Below are 14291 nucleotides of genomic sequence, written 5' to 3' on the forward strand. Positions count from 1 at the left end.
TCCCACCACCGCTTTCCTGGCCAGAGTGTGATTTTCATCATGGACCGCTCTGAGGGGAGACATCATGACCCCCATGCCAGAAATCGGGAGACTTCCGTTTTTATTTGCTGCGTCACTAACAGGGTCTGGTCCTTGGGTCAGGTATTCCGCCTGCTCAGGCCTGCGTCCTCCCTTATCAGTAATCACGTCAAACTAGATCAGAAGTTTTCAAGCGGTCTCAGTGGGGATGAGGACGGGGTGGCTGAGAGCGGGATTCTGTGGTTTCACACCATCTTCCATCGGGGAACTCTGTGCTCAGCTCCTGAGATGCTTTTCCAGGGGAAAGAGCACCTCTGTTTTGGTGGGTGTGCGGGAGGAACAGTGAATTTTATAAAACTTCCGGAGAGAACAAGTGGCCTTGGGTACATTAATTAATCTCTGGACCTTGAAGATTATACTTCATCAATATTTTTATCCAAACTTTTTCCAGACTAACTTAAATTTCACATAGTGAAGATTTATAATCTCTAAATGCTTAAAGAACACTGACAGGCTAGTAACTATTTGAAAACAGCTGGGCCATAGGCATTACCTTAAAGGTAGTCTGCTTTTAGGATATATATGTTATATTAATTATATTATATTATATTATATACATATACTATATTACTATAAGATATATATATATGTGTGTGTGTGTGTATGTGTATATATATATATATATATATATATATATATATATATATATATATACTCCAGCCCTTTAAAGAAAGAGAAAAAGACCAAGAAGCCTGGAGAGAAAAACAGGAGATTTTTGAATTCCTAAGCGATAATATGGCTAAGTCAGAAAGAGTCTTTAAAAATAGTAATCTGCAAGATAAAGCCCCACGGACTCTGTTTATGACAGCGGGAATCGACGCTGCCACCTCACAGCTTATGATGGAAAAGAAATTCAGCGAAAACAGCGGCGGGGAGAGGCACAGGTGTCCGTGACCAGAGGAAGGCTGTGAACCGCACTGAGAGGCTGGGAAAACAGGAGCAGATGGCTCGGTTAGAAATGAGAAGATTGATGAGCCAGCCAGCAAGAGGCAGCCGGCTGATGGAGCCGCCCTGGAAACCGTGGAGATGAGCTCACTGCTTTCTGTCACCCAGGACACCTCACGGGCCCACGTCTGGCCCCTCCCGAGGCAGCAGGTGGGCTGGCGGAGAGAGACGGCCCCGGGGTGAGTGACACTCCCACAGAAGACTGCTCTGCGCTCAGAAAGGAGGTCGTCTGTTAGGGGATCTTTCGTCCGTCATTTGGCTAACGTTGTGGGAATTGAGAAATGCCAAGCAGCAGCTCTGATGCATCAAATGGAGCCAGGGCTGTGCTATGCAGAGATAAGATAACGGGGACCCTGAGTCATTGCTTTGAGACTACTCCACAGCTGATAACAGTGCGAGCAAAGGACCGAGAGAGGGAATAACAAGTGCTCGTGGGTTTTAAAAAAGGAAGTCTGAGCGGTTACGTGCCAGGATGATGCTCAGCTGCACAGAGAGGCTACGGCAGGTGAGATCAACAGGGACTTGCAAGTCTCCTTCTAGAACATTTGTCTCCTCAGGCCGTCCGATTGGGGCCCCTTAATATGTTCTGTCTGGTTCTCGTATGGAGTTTATTTTCTTACAGGTTTTTTGCTGGTTCTCACACCAACCTCAGCAGGTGAAGGCTGAGTAATGACTCACGTGCATCTCCGTTGGGGCAACAGCCTGACTCCTCACCGGACCCGCTGCGGGAGAGAGCTGGGATGCACGGGGCCGCTGTGAGCTGTTTTGTGTATTTGAAGGCGGTGGGAGGACGGGGCGGGTTCCGCAGAGAGGAGAAGCGGACGGGAAGGAACTGCATGGAAGGACCTTGGGAGCAAAGATCACTTTGGAGTGGAAGTCTGAGGATGTGGGAAAAAATGAAAGAGACCGAAGAATCTGAGGAATTGGAAACGGTTAGGACCAGCCAAGATGTGACTTCAGTGTCCAGTGTGGGAAATTGCTGTGAAAGGCACGGACGTTCCAAGGCTTTTGTCAGAGCGGAGCCCCACTCGGCTGGCAGTCTTAAAGGGACCCAGCAAAGAAGGCCTCCAAAGGGGACAGGATTCATTTCATTTTTAATTTTTAAAATATTTTAATTGATATTTTTAGAGAGAGAGGAGAGAAGGAGTGAGAGAAACATCGACATGACAGTGAAACATCAGTGATCAGCTGCCTCCTGCACAGCCCCCAGCTGGGGAGCTTCTCCATTCAGGGATGGAGCCTGCAACCTGGGCCTGTGCCCTGGCTGGGAATCGAACCAGCTACCCCTCGGTGGATGGGATGACGCCCAATCAACTGAGCCACACCGGCCAGGGTGGAACAGAATACATTTTCACTAGCAGGAGAAAACAGTCAAGTAGAAGATACCGTCCATTGTCCATCTACCTGGACCAGGCCCTTTGTGTAAGTCAGTAAGTGCAGTTCTCACAAACAGGTGTCACGATCACAAAAAGGGAAACAGACGGAAAGCGTGTGACTCACCCGGGGTCCTCACCTGGGAGCTGAGATGCGAGCGATGCGTGTCAGTCCGCAGGGCCCAGGCCTCGCCACCGCATCACCGGCCCTCAGATCCCCCCGGGTCCGAGGGCAACCTCACACCATGACCGCTGCCACCCACAATGCTCTGCCTCGGCCAGTTGGAGTTAGATTCTAACTGTTAGAAGCTAAGAAGAGCTCCAGGTGAAGGCACTTGAAGTTGCTCAAGTAAAATTCCACTCACCTGGCCAGGAAGGACAAGGAAACACAGGGGAGGGAAGATGCTGTTGCTGAGGGCAGCAGGCTGACACTCGGGACCCTCATCCGCGGCTCCGCATTCTCAGCGCTGGCTGCACAGGGGAGTAGCTGGGAGCCTCCAGCCTCCCTCAGCCTTCGTCCCACCCTAGAGAGTCTGCATATACTCGACTGGGGTCATTGGCGTTCTCCCCACTGAGCTACTTCACCGGGACCGCCCAGGTGGCCACAGTGTGTAGCCAAGTCCAAGACCTGGTGCTCTGCCGGTTGAGTTTGACAGCAAGGCGAGCCCCTGTTAGTTCGCCTAGTGTTTTACGAATAGCAGATGCTGAAGAAATGTTTGGGAAATTAACTTGATGAGCAGCAGAACGATGCTCCTTGTCAGCCCTAATGCCTTTAAATGGGTGTTATTTCCAGGAATGTGTTATGCTTGTGTGTAGTGCAGGCAAGCCTCCGAGAGCGGGGCAGCGGGGAGTCTCTGAGTCAGGGTACCTGTGAGGTCTCACCAGCAGCCAGTGTCCTCTTTGGGTTCAGAACCCAACGCTGAAAACACTACCGGATTCCCGAGGTCTTCGCATCCTTAGGCAAAGCATTGCAGCTCAATGATCATGATCCCCGGGCGCAGCTGCTGTCTGGTGGCCAGATAGGCAGGAGGCCCTGGTAGTTAAGGTCAGGGATCTGGGACCAAGACGTCCTGAGTTCAAACCCATGGCCGGGTGTTGACTGCTTTCGTGACTGTGGGCCAATTGCTTGGCCTCTGAGTATCTCGGTCTCCCCATCTAGTCCATGACGCGAGGGTGTGATCATGCCTGCCTCCTAGGGACGTGGCGAGGCACAAATAGGTCTGTTTGTGAAGCATTAGATCAGAGCCTGGTACGGGGAAGTGCCATGTCATTGCGTATTATCATTGTGGGGAGAACGTTTTATTAACAGGAGTTTATAGCACTGTCTATAAGCTTCTAGCAACGCTTTAGCAGATTTTGAAGAAGTTAATGCATCTGGAAGAATCCACAGGAACGTGCCAGAGCGGGCTGTCAGGTGTCTGAGGACAGGTGTGAGCCGGGCAGTGCAGGCGATTTGGTCCTGCCCTTTGCCCTTTCCCTGCCTCATCCACACTGAGGCTGGCCTCGCTGGCCACGACCCATGTGGGGGGGATGCGTAGTGGTTACGCTGCCAGCAGCAAGGCAAAAGGCCGAGCATGTCAGGCCTCCAGTTCCTTGTTCTCCTCCCTTTCTTTTGCTGCCAAAGAAGAATAAGACAACACGGGCAGCCCATGCAGCTGTGGAGAGAAGATGGCTGATTGCGAAATAATTTTGAAGGATCCTACGTCTCACCCCCCCTCTCCCCCCACCCCATTAGGCAAGAGGACGAGTGCTGGAGCGAAACCTTTCCAAGTAGGAGCAATGGGGACTGGCGCATGTGCGGGGCACGTGTGAGGAGGGAGATCTGTGCTCCAGGGGCATCCAGGTCACTGCACGCGGGCTTCTTGGAGCCGGTGGAGAGCAGGACAGAAGTCAGCTGCTGAGAGAATGTGAGATGGGAGGAATCTCTTAGGTTAAGTAGTTATGAGTCTATTACATGTAAAGGTGTACAATGAACCTTAATCCAAGCAGCAAGTTCCCTCTACTCCTCGGGGCCCCTGGTAGAAGTCGGGACGTGCCCCCCTGTGAAGTTCATGTCCTACTTTGCCGTCCTCTCAAGGAGATAATAGATCAAAGGCAGACTCTGAGGATTCGGGCCGGGTTATTTTGGGTTTCCAGCTGTGAATTTTCTGGATTTCAAAACTCCTGCCTGGATATTTATTTTTTCTCCTGGGAGAGAAGGGAAAAATCCCTCGCTTGCATTCCCACTGTCTAGGATATGAGCTGTTACAAGCCCTGTTGGCTGACCCCTCGGAAGAGGACATCGCATTTGACCAGCTCAGCGTTTCCCCCCCTTTCTCACTGCCGCCCTTACTGTACGGCACGCCCTGGAGACCGAGCGCCTCTGAGAAGCCGTGTAACGCGACCCGCACGGCGCCCGGCCGCCCCTGCCACCTCTTCCCCGCTCCGCCGGCACCGCGGCCATCCCGGCGCTGTGCGGCCACAGTTGCCGGCTGTGACTCTGGAAATGCCTCCTCTGGGTTTGGCTTTAAAAAAATTAATCTGCTGTTTTACAAAAAAAAAAAAGTAAAACGAATTTCACATTCCATTTCTCACGCAGTCAGTGTACTGGCTGGTTTCCAGACCCAAACAATGCAAGTGCCAGCTCCTGGCCCGGGTGTGGGGACTGAGAGCTGCCATGTTCCCTCCTGGACACGTGTGTTTGAAAACCTGAACCAGCACATGAGGCGGCCAACCACCTGGCGTTAGAGCAGGGGTGGGCAAACTTTCTGACTCGAGGGCCGCAATGGGTTCTTAAACTGGACCGGAGGGCCGGAACAAAAGCATGGATGGAGTGTTTGTGTGAACTAATATAAATTCAAAGTAAACATCATTACATAAAAGGGTACGGTCTTTTTATTTTTTTAGTTTTATTCATTTCAAACGGGCCGGATCCGGCCCGCAGGCCGTAGTTTGCCCATGGCTGCGTTAGTGCCCGGGGCCAGCGACGCTGGACTTCTTTGCAACAGCGGGGCAGGCATGTCCAACTGCAAAAGGCCATGCATGTACTTTACATGTTCTGTGAGGCATCCACGCCTCGGAATAACGGGAACTTTTCTTTAATTCTGTTTTCTTTTTCAGTAACTCTTCCTAGCGGGACACTGCACCTTCCCATCTCATCCTTTATCTCTCTCTCTCTCTCTGTCTCTCTCTCTCTCTTTGGTCAATCTGTATTGAATTCTGGGAGACTTCCTTGGATTAGTCTTTAAATTTGTTTATGTTTTCTTTGTGTTTATCCTTGTGCTGAATGAACTGATTTTTTAAAATTTTGTAAGTGGGTGCAGGAACGAGTTAACTCTTCAGAAGTGAGCTGCTCAAACCTCACATGTCCAATGAGGGCCTGCTTTCTGACCTGGCCCTGGGGCAGTGATGGCGAACCTATGGCACGCGTGTCACCTCTGACACACGAACTCATTGTTTTGGTTGATTTTTCTTTGTTAAATGGCATTTAAATATATAAAATAAATATCAAAAATATAAATCTTTGTTTTACTATGGTTGCAAAGATCAAAACATTTCTATATGTGACATGGCACCAGAGTTAAGTTAGGGTTTTTCAAAATCCTGACACGCCGAACTCAAAAGGCTCGCCGTCACTGCCCGAGGGAAACCCCTGGAAGTTGAGCTCTGAGGCTGTGGAACCTTCTTCTGGGGCCACACAGTGCCAACGTGACCAGATGGTTTGTGCCAACACGTGTGGTGCATGGTGAGCCTGTTTTGCTCAGTGGCTGGCATGTGAGGAGGCTGAGTCCTGCCTGCCTACTTGATTGACCCCCAATAAAAACCCTGGACATGAGGCTCAGGTGAGCTTCCCTGGGGGGACAGCGCTTCACAGGTGTCATTACACATCACTGTTTGTATAATTACCTACATTTGAGCAACTCTACTGGTGGAGGACACCTGGAGGCGTGAGTCTGGGCGCTCCTGGAATCCATGCACGTGTCTTCTTCCTCCTGATTTTAATCTGTAGCCTCTTGCTGTAACCAGGAGTTTCACACCTTTCTGAGACCCGTGAATTCTGCCAGCGAATCACTGATACACAACATATATTTCTCTCTCCTACATATTCCATTATGGTCATCTTCTAATTCAGGGGTCCTCAAACTTTTTAAACAGGGGGCCAGTTCAGTGTCCCTCAAACCGTTGGAGGGCCGGATTATAGTTTTAAAAAAAAACTATGAACAAATTCCTATGCACACTGCACATATCTTATTTTGAAGTAAAAAAACAAAACGGAACAAATACAATATTTGTATTTGCATGTGGCCCACGGGCCGTAGTTTGAGGACCCCTGTTCTAATGAGACATTGTTCACATTCTTCTATTAGGATGGAGATGTTTTATTTCTATTCCTTTATTTCTTAGAACATTTTAAACTTACTTGAAGCTTCTTTCTGATTTTTAAAATGTACTTTTTCGTGTTTTGTCTGCAAAAATTTCCACTGGTTAAGCTTACTGGTTCTCGCCTCTGCTTGTCTAGAACACAGTCATTGAGCAGTCCGCTACCTCTTCAGCTCCGTAGACTCCACGGCGCTGGTGCCAGGCTGTGGGGACGTTTCTAAAGGTGGAGGTAAGTTTACCCACAATTTACTCAGGTCCCCATGAGTTTCTCTGACTCTGGACTGGAATGGAAATTCGACTTTAAACGCACAGAGAGAATAGGATTGGGGTTCCGCTATTATTTTATTCAGATCTTTCCCCTCTTCACTGCCCTGGGCTTCCACAAGCATTTGTACTGCATTTCCAGGTTAGTGCGTGGCACTTAAAGTTTTCTCCAATTTTTGTTTCACAGGTTTAACAACAGTTGGGAAATGATATAAAATCTCGTCACCTCTTTCTGTGCTCAGTCGTGCTTTAGTGTTTAATGTACTGAAATAACTGCTATAATCCACTCTCTTCTAGGCTCAGCTGCCTGGATCACAAGGACACTTACTTGTTTCAGGAGCCCAATATATTTTTCAAATAAATTTTTATCATTTACTTCAAATTTACAAATATGGTCTGAATACCATCTTTTAGTGTCAACTTTTATCTCTCTTTCTTATATGTAGAAAGCTTAAGGTTATACATACATGGGCACAATTCCTTTGTGTGTAGAATCATAAAAGCCGAAGTCATCAATAGTGGGTTATTCTTCTAGGGGCCTACTCTTTGACTGGCATCTTGTCTACCTTCGTTTTTTCTAAGCCCAGGCCAAATCTTATTTTTATAAGAATTCTTATTAATAACTCAATTGGGAATATAAAGAGAACACTGTTTACCAGCTTCTAAAGAATTTGTAGACCTAATCCTTTCAGAATGTGAATAATTATAAGTATCAGAAGGATCAGAAGTATGGAAGGGGTATGGCTACTATAAAAAAGGGAAACTATTAAAGAAAAAATGAAGACATTGATAAAATGTTTAATCGATTCTTTATTTCGGTTACCATGGAAGATAACGGATGGACATAAAACCAACAGATCTCCTGGGAAAGGATTTTGAAAGTTCTCACACACAAGTAAGCAAGGTTGAGAAGGAAGTCAGATGTCTAAACATTGCAGAGACTCCAGGGAAAGGCACGGCTTCAGAGTTCTAATTGACGTGACCAACAGTGCAAGCAAAACCTTAGAGATAAGTCTGAGTTTTGTGAAGAAGAAAACTGTAGATCTAAAGGGCAGTGGTTGTTTTTGCCAGGATTTCAAGGGGCATCACTACGCTTTAGCTTCATGTTGAGTTTGGGGAACAGGGCTAGTTTAGAGTGTTTTTCTGGAAGTATACCACTTTCCTAGTTTCTTGTACCCTTTATGGGTGGTAGCGGTTGTCTTTGGAACCTCCCAAGCATCTCTCTATATAAAAGCCTAATATGCAAAGTGTCCCCTTGGGAGTTTGATTGCTCACTCTGACGTGCGCTGACCACCAGGGGGTGGTGAAAATGAAGGAAGGCCCCAGCCGGCAGCTGGCAGCCAGGAGCCGGGGAAGGGAGGCCCTGGCTGGCAGCCAGCAGTCACTAGGGACCGTACTGTGCAAGCATTTCGTGCACTGGGCCTCTAGTGTGAAAATAAAGGAGACACATTCATAAGACTTTTCAATAACTTTAAAAAATTGAGCTAATGTGTTTTTCTACCTGAAAGAGCAGATGTCAGTGTCTAGTGTGTGTGTGCATGTGTGTGCCTGCGAAAGAAAATAAAATTTTAAAAAAACCTCCTATCTTGCATAGTTAAGCAATACTAGGCTTACCTACTTTAATATGCCCAATGGTTTTGCTAGGCTGGTCATTACTAATGGCTGTCCTGTTGCCGGGGTCCAACCCCAGCAGGTCCAGGGGTCCCCAAAGGTGTAGACGGAGTCGGCGAAGAAGGAAGGACACGGAGACAGTGTTCAGTTGATCAGCAGCCTAGCCAGGATCTCCAGCCAGGATCTCCAGCCAAGTTCTGGTCTGGATCTCCAGCGAAGTTCTGCCGTTTATTGTCTTGTTACATCCGTATTTATACCAGTTGATTTTAATCCTGTCAATTTCTATTACAAAGGTTAGGGCGTTTCTTATCTCCATTCCAGGGAGTAAAGATTATGTAGCTTAAGCATGATTGTTCATAGTTAAAGTGATTAATTACCCACCTGGCACTTAGTTAAGAGGTTTTATTCCCTCCCTAGCTTCAGGGGAAAATCCCTACCTGGGGAAGCAACCTTTCTAGGAGAGGCATCCCCTCCCTGACTTCAGGGAAAAATTCCTACCTGGGGAAACAACCTTTCTTGGAGAGGTGACCTTGGTTAAAACACACAGCGCTAAGGGGAGCAAACATATTAAGAACAGTATGCTATATACGCCAGGTCCCTTGAAACATATGCTGTGCAGATGTTTCTTTCCTGCAGCGACTGTGTCAAGCAGCAAGGATGGACCGGCTTCCGGCATCCTGTGAAATTAGTAGGGACTATTAGAGACAAGGAAGATAACGTTGGAAAACTAATAAGGATATTTTATCCCATATTGTATTTTGTTCCCGTCACTCCCGCCTTTTTCATAGTAACAGGCTTCAGTGCGTATCTCCTTGTGTCTTCTGCCATTTCCCGGGCTCCTTCAGGTGCCCCTTACTCGGTCCTCATTTATTTGCGCGACTCACCTCATGCTTCCTGCTCGTATCTCCCTCGCTGTGTGTGCTGTGGGCAATCCGGGCTGGCTGTGTCGTTCACCTTGCTCCCGTATCCAGATCCGGGAGTAGACCCCCTGGGTCCAGCCGGTCTTCCTCTTGCAGCCCACTTCACCTGCGCTCTAGCAGAAACTCTTTGAAATAAAATGGAATTAAAACGAATAAAAGACATCTAAGTGGACCACATGCATCTACACATGTGATAAAATTGTGTAGAACTGAATACGCATACATACAGATGAGTGCATATTTTTATAACTGTGTTAATGACAAGTGTGTGTATCTTAAGGCTTATGGATTGTATCAGTGTAACTCGCCTGACTGGGATATTGTACTCTAGTTCTACAAGATGTTATTGTTGGAGAATACAGAGGAAAGTGTTCACAGAATCTGTTATTTCTTCCACCTGCATGTGAGTCTACAATTATTTCAAAATAAAAAGTTAAAAAAAGACGTAGAAGTGTAAACATAATTGAGAGTCTGGGTTTCGCTTTGTCTTCTCTTGAGTTAGTAATCTTGGACAAGACCGCAAATAATCATGCAGCCCCTTCACGGCTCCCCAGTTGTGAGTAAAGCAAATTAAATGCTACATGCATTAGGGTTCTTCAACTACATTTGCTGTCAATCTTGAACTCTTTTTCATCCATTTACTCCGTCAGTCAATAAATCTTTATGGCCAGACACGTGCTATGAACCACTATCCTGTAGGCCCCGGAGCTGCAGGCAGGGCATTTCCCTGGCTTTCCTGGAGCTCGTTGTCCTGGGCTCGGTGTTTCCGTTCGCTCACATGTGCAGGCTGCTTCGTTGCTATCTTCTTATTTTGTGTTGCGATATGTCCAAGTGGATTCCAATTGCTTTAGACAGAATCCGTGTTTTCAGGCAGAGAACTGTCAAGTTTAAAAATAAACATCAAAACCCACAAAGTTTTCAGAAAGTGGAGGAGCACACGAGCTACTGTGGGATGGAGCCCAGTAGCCAGGAACCAGGAAAAGTGTTTCCTTTGCAAAGGCCCGTGGTGAACAAAGCGCTCACCTTCTTTTTTTTAAAAAAATTTTTTTTTAAATATATTTTATTGATTTTTTACAGAGAGGGAGGGAGAGGGATAGAGAGTTAGAAACATCGATGAGAGAGAAACATCGATCAGCTGCCTCCTGCACACCCCCTACTGGGGATGTGCCCGCAACCCAGGTACATGCCCTTGACTGGAATCGAACCTGGGACCCTTTAGTCCGCAGGCCGATGCTCTATCCACTGAGCCAAACCGGTTTGGCAGCACTCACCTTCTTAAAGGGACTGAGGGTCTTCAGATGAAGCTGCTCGGATAAGCCGAGAGGAAATCTCACTAACGTCTTTTTTCTCTTTAATTCATTTTAAAAATATATATTGTTTTATTTATTTTTAAAAACATTTTTATTGATTTCTGAGAGGAAGGGAGAGGGAGAGAGAGATGGAAACATCAATGATGAGAGAGAATTATTGATTGGCTGCCGCCTGCATGTCCCACACTGGGGACCAGGCCTGCAACCCAGGCCTGTGCCCTGACCAGGAATCGAACCCTGACCTGCTGGTTCATAGATGATGCTCAACCACTGAGCCATGCCGGCCACGCCTCTTTAATTCATTTTTAATTATAGCTGACCTACAGTATCATATTAGTTTCAGGTGTACAACATAGTGACTCAGCATTTCTACGTCTTGCAGAGTCATCACCATAAGCCCAGTGACCATCTGTCACCGTACATAGCTCTCACGCTATTCCCCGTGCTGGACATCACCTCCTCATTTTACAGCTGACGCTGTACTTCTCAACCCCTTTTCTGTTCATCCGCTCAGCCACCTCCACTCAGGACCATCCACTTGTTCTCGGGATTTTTAGTTGGTTTCTGTTCCCTTTTGTTGCTTTTGTTATTCAGATTCCACATATAAGGCAGATGGTATCTGTCTTTCTCCATCTGACTTATTTCACTTAACATGAGACTCATGGGGAGCAAAAATGGGGCTATCTATGCATCTGACCAGGTCAAGGCGACCCATGGCAGGTAGCACAAAGGGTGGTCGGATCTCAGGTTCGTAACTGGGCCGGTCCTGGTGGGTAGCCATGCCCGCACGCCCAGGCCCACAGCTTGCTCAGCAAAGACTCACCTTCCTCCTCAGTGCGCTCTGTCCATTACTCTCGCGCATCTAGGATAACATACCTTGGAAAGGTCGGTATTTTTTTCTAGATCCTTCCAGCCACACCCGCAGGCTGCAGAGGGCAAGCCCAGCAGAGCCCCAACCACAGAACCCCTCATGCTATCTCTTGCCCGCACGCCGTCTCGTGTGCTGTAAATGTTCAGTGTGACTTCACCAACACCCACCAATGGGAAAGCAGTATCTCTCTCTCCACATGGCCTTTTATCCAACCCTGGGGTTCCCCACCTTGCTTTCTCCCACCTCCTTAATCTACCATCAGTGGATTTCACGTGCCGTCCTTACGTTTTCTCTGTTGATTCTAAACGCCTAAAAGAAACTGCAAATCTTCTGTTCACTGGAGCATTTTCTCACAAACTTGGCTCAAATAAACTCTTATAAAACTTTTTTTGTAGGTTTGGATGCTATTTTGTGGACTCTCATTAAGCTATTATTTTTTTCTTTTATAAAAATTTATTGGAGTGACATTGGTTAATAAAAGTATATAAGCTGCAGCTGTACAATTCTATAATATTTGTATATTGTATTATGTGTTCACCACCCACTTACTAAATTCTTAAGGTTCTTAAGTTATAGACTCTATTCTTAGCCTCAAATACTGCTACACTCATTATTTCATCCCTGGATATATCCAACCCTATTTTAAACTTGAATTGGATCATGGAAGATAGGATTAATTCTATTTTTATTTCAGGAGTATGCATGGGGGAATACAAAGGAAGAAAAATGTCAAAATAGTTTCTCTCTAATTGAACACTTTCCTTATTTTCCCAATTCGACACAGGAAATGAGCTGGGATTTGTTTTGTGTTTTTTCCCAGCCTCTGTTTGTAGAGCATTTTTCCCAAGATGAGGAAAACTAGTCTGTGGAGACACATTAATAACTTTGCAAACATGGGCCCATCAAAGTGCATCGGAGGAGGACCCGCTGCCCTGGTGCCGGCCAGCCAATCAGTGGAGACCATGTCCTGAAAGGACACACCTGGGAAGCTGCTGACTCTGCTGTAGAGGTCTTCCCCTGGGGCCTCCCCTGAGATCTCCACCCTTAAACCCTTAGGACAGAGGGGCCAGAGGCCCTCCCTCCTGGGAGCACCCCCTGCCTCTCCCTCCCCTCCCCCACTCTACCGCCTGATGCCTTAGCTTCCTCACTCCCAGGGCCCTTCCTTCACCTCTGAAACTTGTTTCCTAAGCCCATTCCTTCTAGGAATTACTTCTCCCACTTCTGTGATTTACCCAATAAATATTCTCTTACAAAATAGTGGGATTTTGGGGGGCAGAAACGACATTTGAAGGCACCTCTTGGCTAATCGTTAGCATGTCTCTCTGCGATTACGGTGAAGGACTGCAGGTGTGAGATGAGGTGACTTTCCAACTTTCCTGCCTCCACCTCTCCCTTCTGCCTCCGAAAGACTGTGGGCTCCTTGTTCATGCTCAGCGTGTGTCATGGAAGGGTCTGAGCTGCCGCCTCTGGCTCGCACGGCCACGGCCGTTCCGGCCCTAGACTCTCCCCTCTGCTCTCTCACTTTTTTCAGTTTGCAAACTTCTGCGTGCACCGGCTTCCTTTCTTTTCACACTGGATTTCTTGTTCGGTTATGCTGTTTTTGTTAACAATTCCGTCAACATCCTCTTCCTTTGTCTTTCAACAAAACACTCCCTCTAGAGCGGCAACACCGCGGGAACCCTTTAACCTGGTGGAGAAACACATGGACATCGAGGGCACCACAATGAAGACTTTAGTCTCAGGGGTTTCTTCAACACCAAACTTTTTCCTTTTGCTTGTTCACTATTAAACTTTGGAATTCTCCTCCAGTCTTCCTCATGTGATTTGATCGATATTGTGGATCTCAGGGCTCCATTTTCTGGATGCGTGGATCTGGGACATCCCCACATTTTGCAAGGACAAATCTTGGGAGCTGCGCTGGAAAGCAAATATGCTAGGAAATAGTTTAGCTTTGTGTTCTGAAAGGCCACTCTGTAACCTGTGGCTATCCCATCCCTTCACCAAACTCCTGACTGCATTTTCAACTTGGCTTTGAAGAACCAGCTGCTGAAAGCAATAAGTCAGCAGCTGAAAATGATGAATGAGGGACTCACTGGAGTCAGATGAAACAGAGGAGCTTTTCAACAATGTTAGGTAGGCAGCTGGGGATGGGGAAGGGTGGTGACTGCTGGTAAGGGCATGAATATATATATACTAGAAGCCCAGTGCACAAAAATTTGTGCACTGGCTGGGGGGTGGGGGGGTGGTCCCTCAGCCCAACCTGTGCCCTCTCACAGTCTGGGACCCCTCGGGAGATAACCATCTGCTGGCTTAGGCCCACTCCCCTGGTGGCAGATGGCATGCCCAATCCCATGGTGTCTGCCCTGCCTACCCCGCCCCGCACACAGCAGGCCCAGATCCCGCGCTGGGGTGGGCGGCGGCTGGTGATCGCGCTGGGGTGGCGCAGCAGCAGGATCTGCCTGCAGTATGCAAATTAGCCGCCATCTTTGTTGGCGGTTAATTTGCATATGTGCTGATTAGCCAATAGGAGGCGTAGTGAAGGTACGGTCAATTACCATGT

At 47.5% G+C, this 14291-nt stretch overlaps 1 long non-coding RNA gene across 2 annotated transcripts; it reads left to right on the forward strand.

Annotated features, from left to right (window-relative positions):
* The first annotated feature begins 1297 nt into the window (after positions 1-1297).
* LOC118656451 lies at positions 1298-13528 on the forward strand. Of its 2 annotated transcripts, XR_004967613.1 has the most exons (4): positions 1298-1528; positions 6895-6984; positions 12552-12740; positions 13391-13528. It is a non-coding gene; the product is annotated as an uncharacterized LOC118656451 (long non-coding RNA). The 2 variants fall into 2 exon arrangements; XR_004967614.1 differs by lacking the exons at positions 12552-12740; positions 13391-13528 and adding an exon at positions 7317-7401 and having other exon boundaries at positions 1304-1528.
* Positions 13529-14291: the final 763 nt, after the last annotated feature.

This window comes from Myotis myotis, unplaced genomic scaffold, assembly GCF_014108235.1.
Source record: "Myotis myotis isolate mMyoMyo1 unplaced genomic scaffold, mMyoMyo1.p scaffold_m19_p_5, whole genome shotgun sequence".
NCBI lineage: Eukaryota > Metazoa > Chordata > Mammalia > Chiroptera > Vespertilionidae > Myotis > Myotis myotis.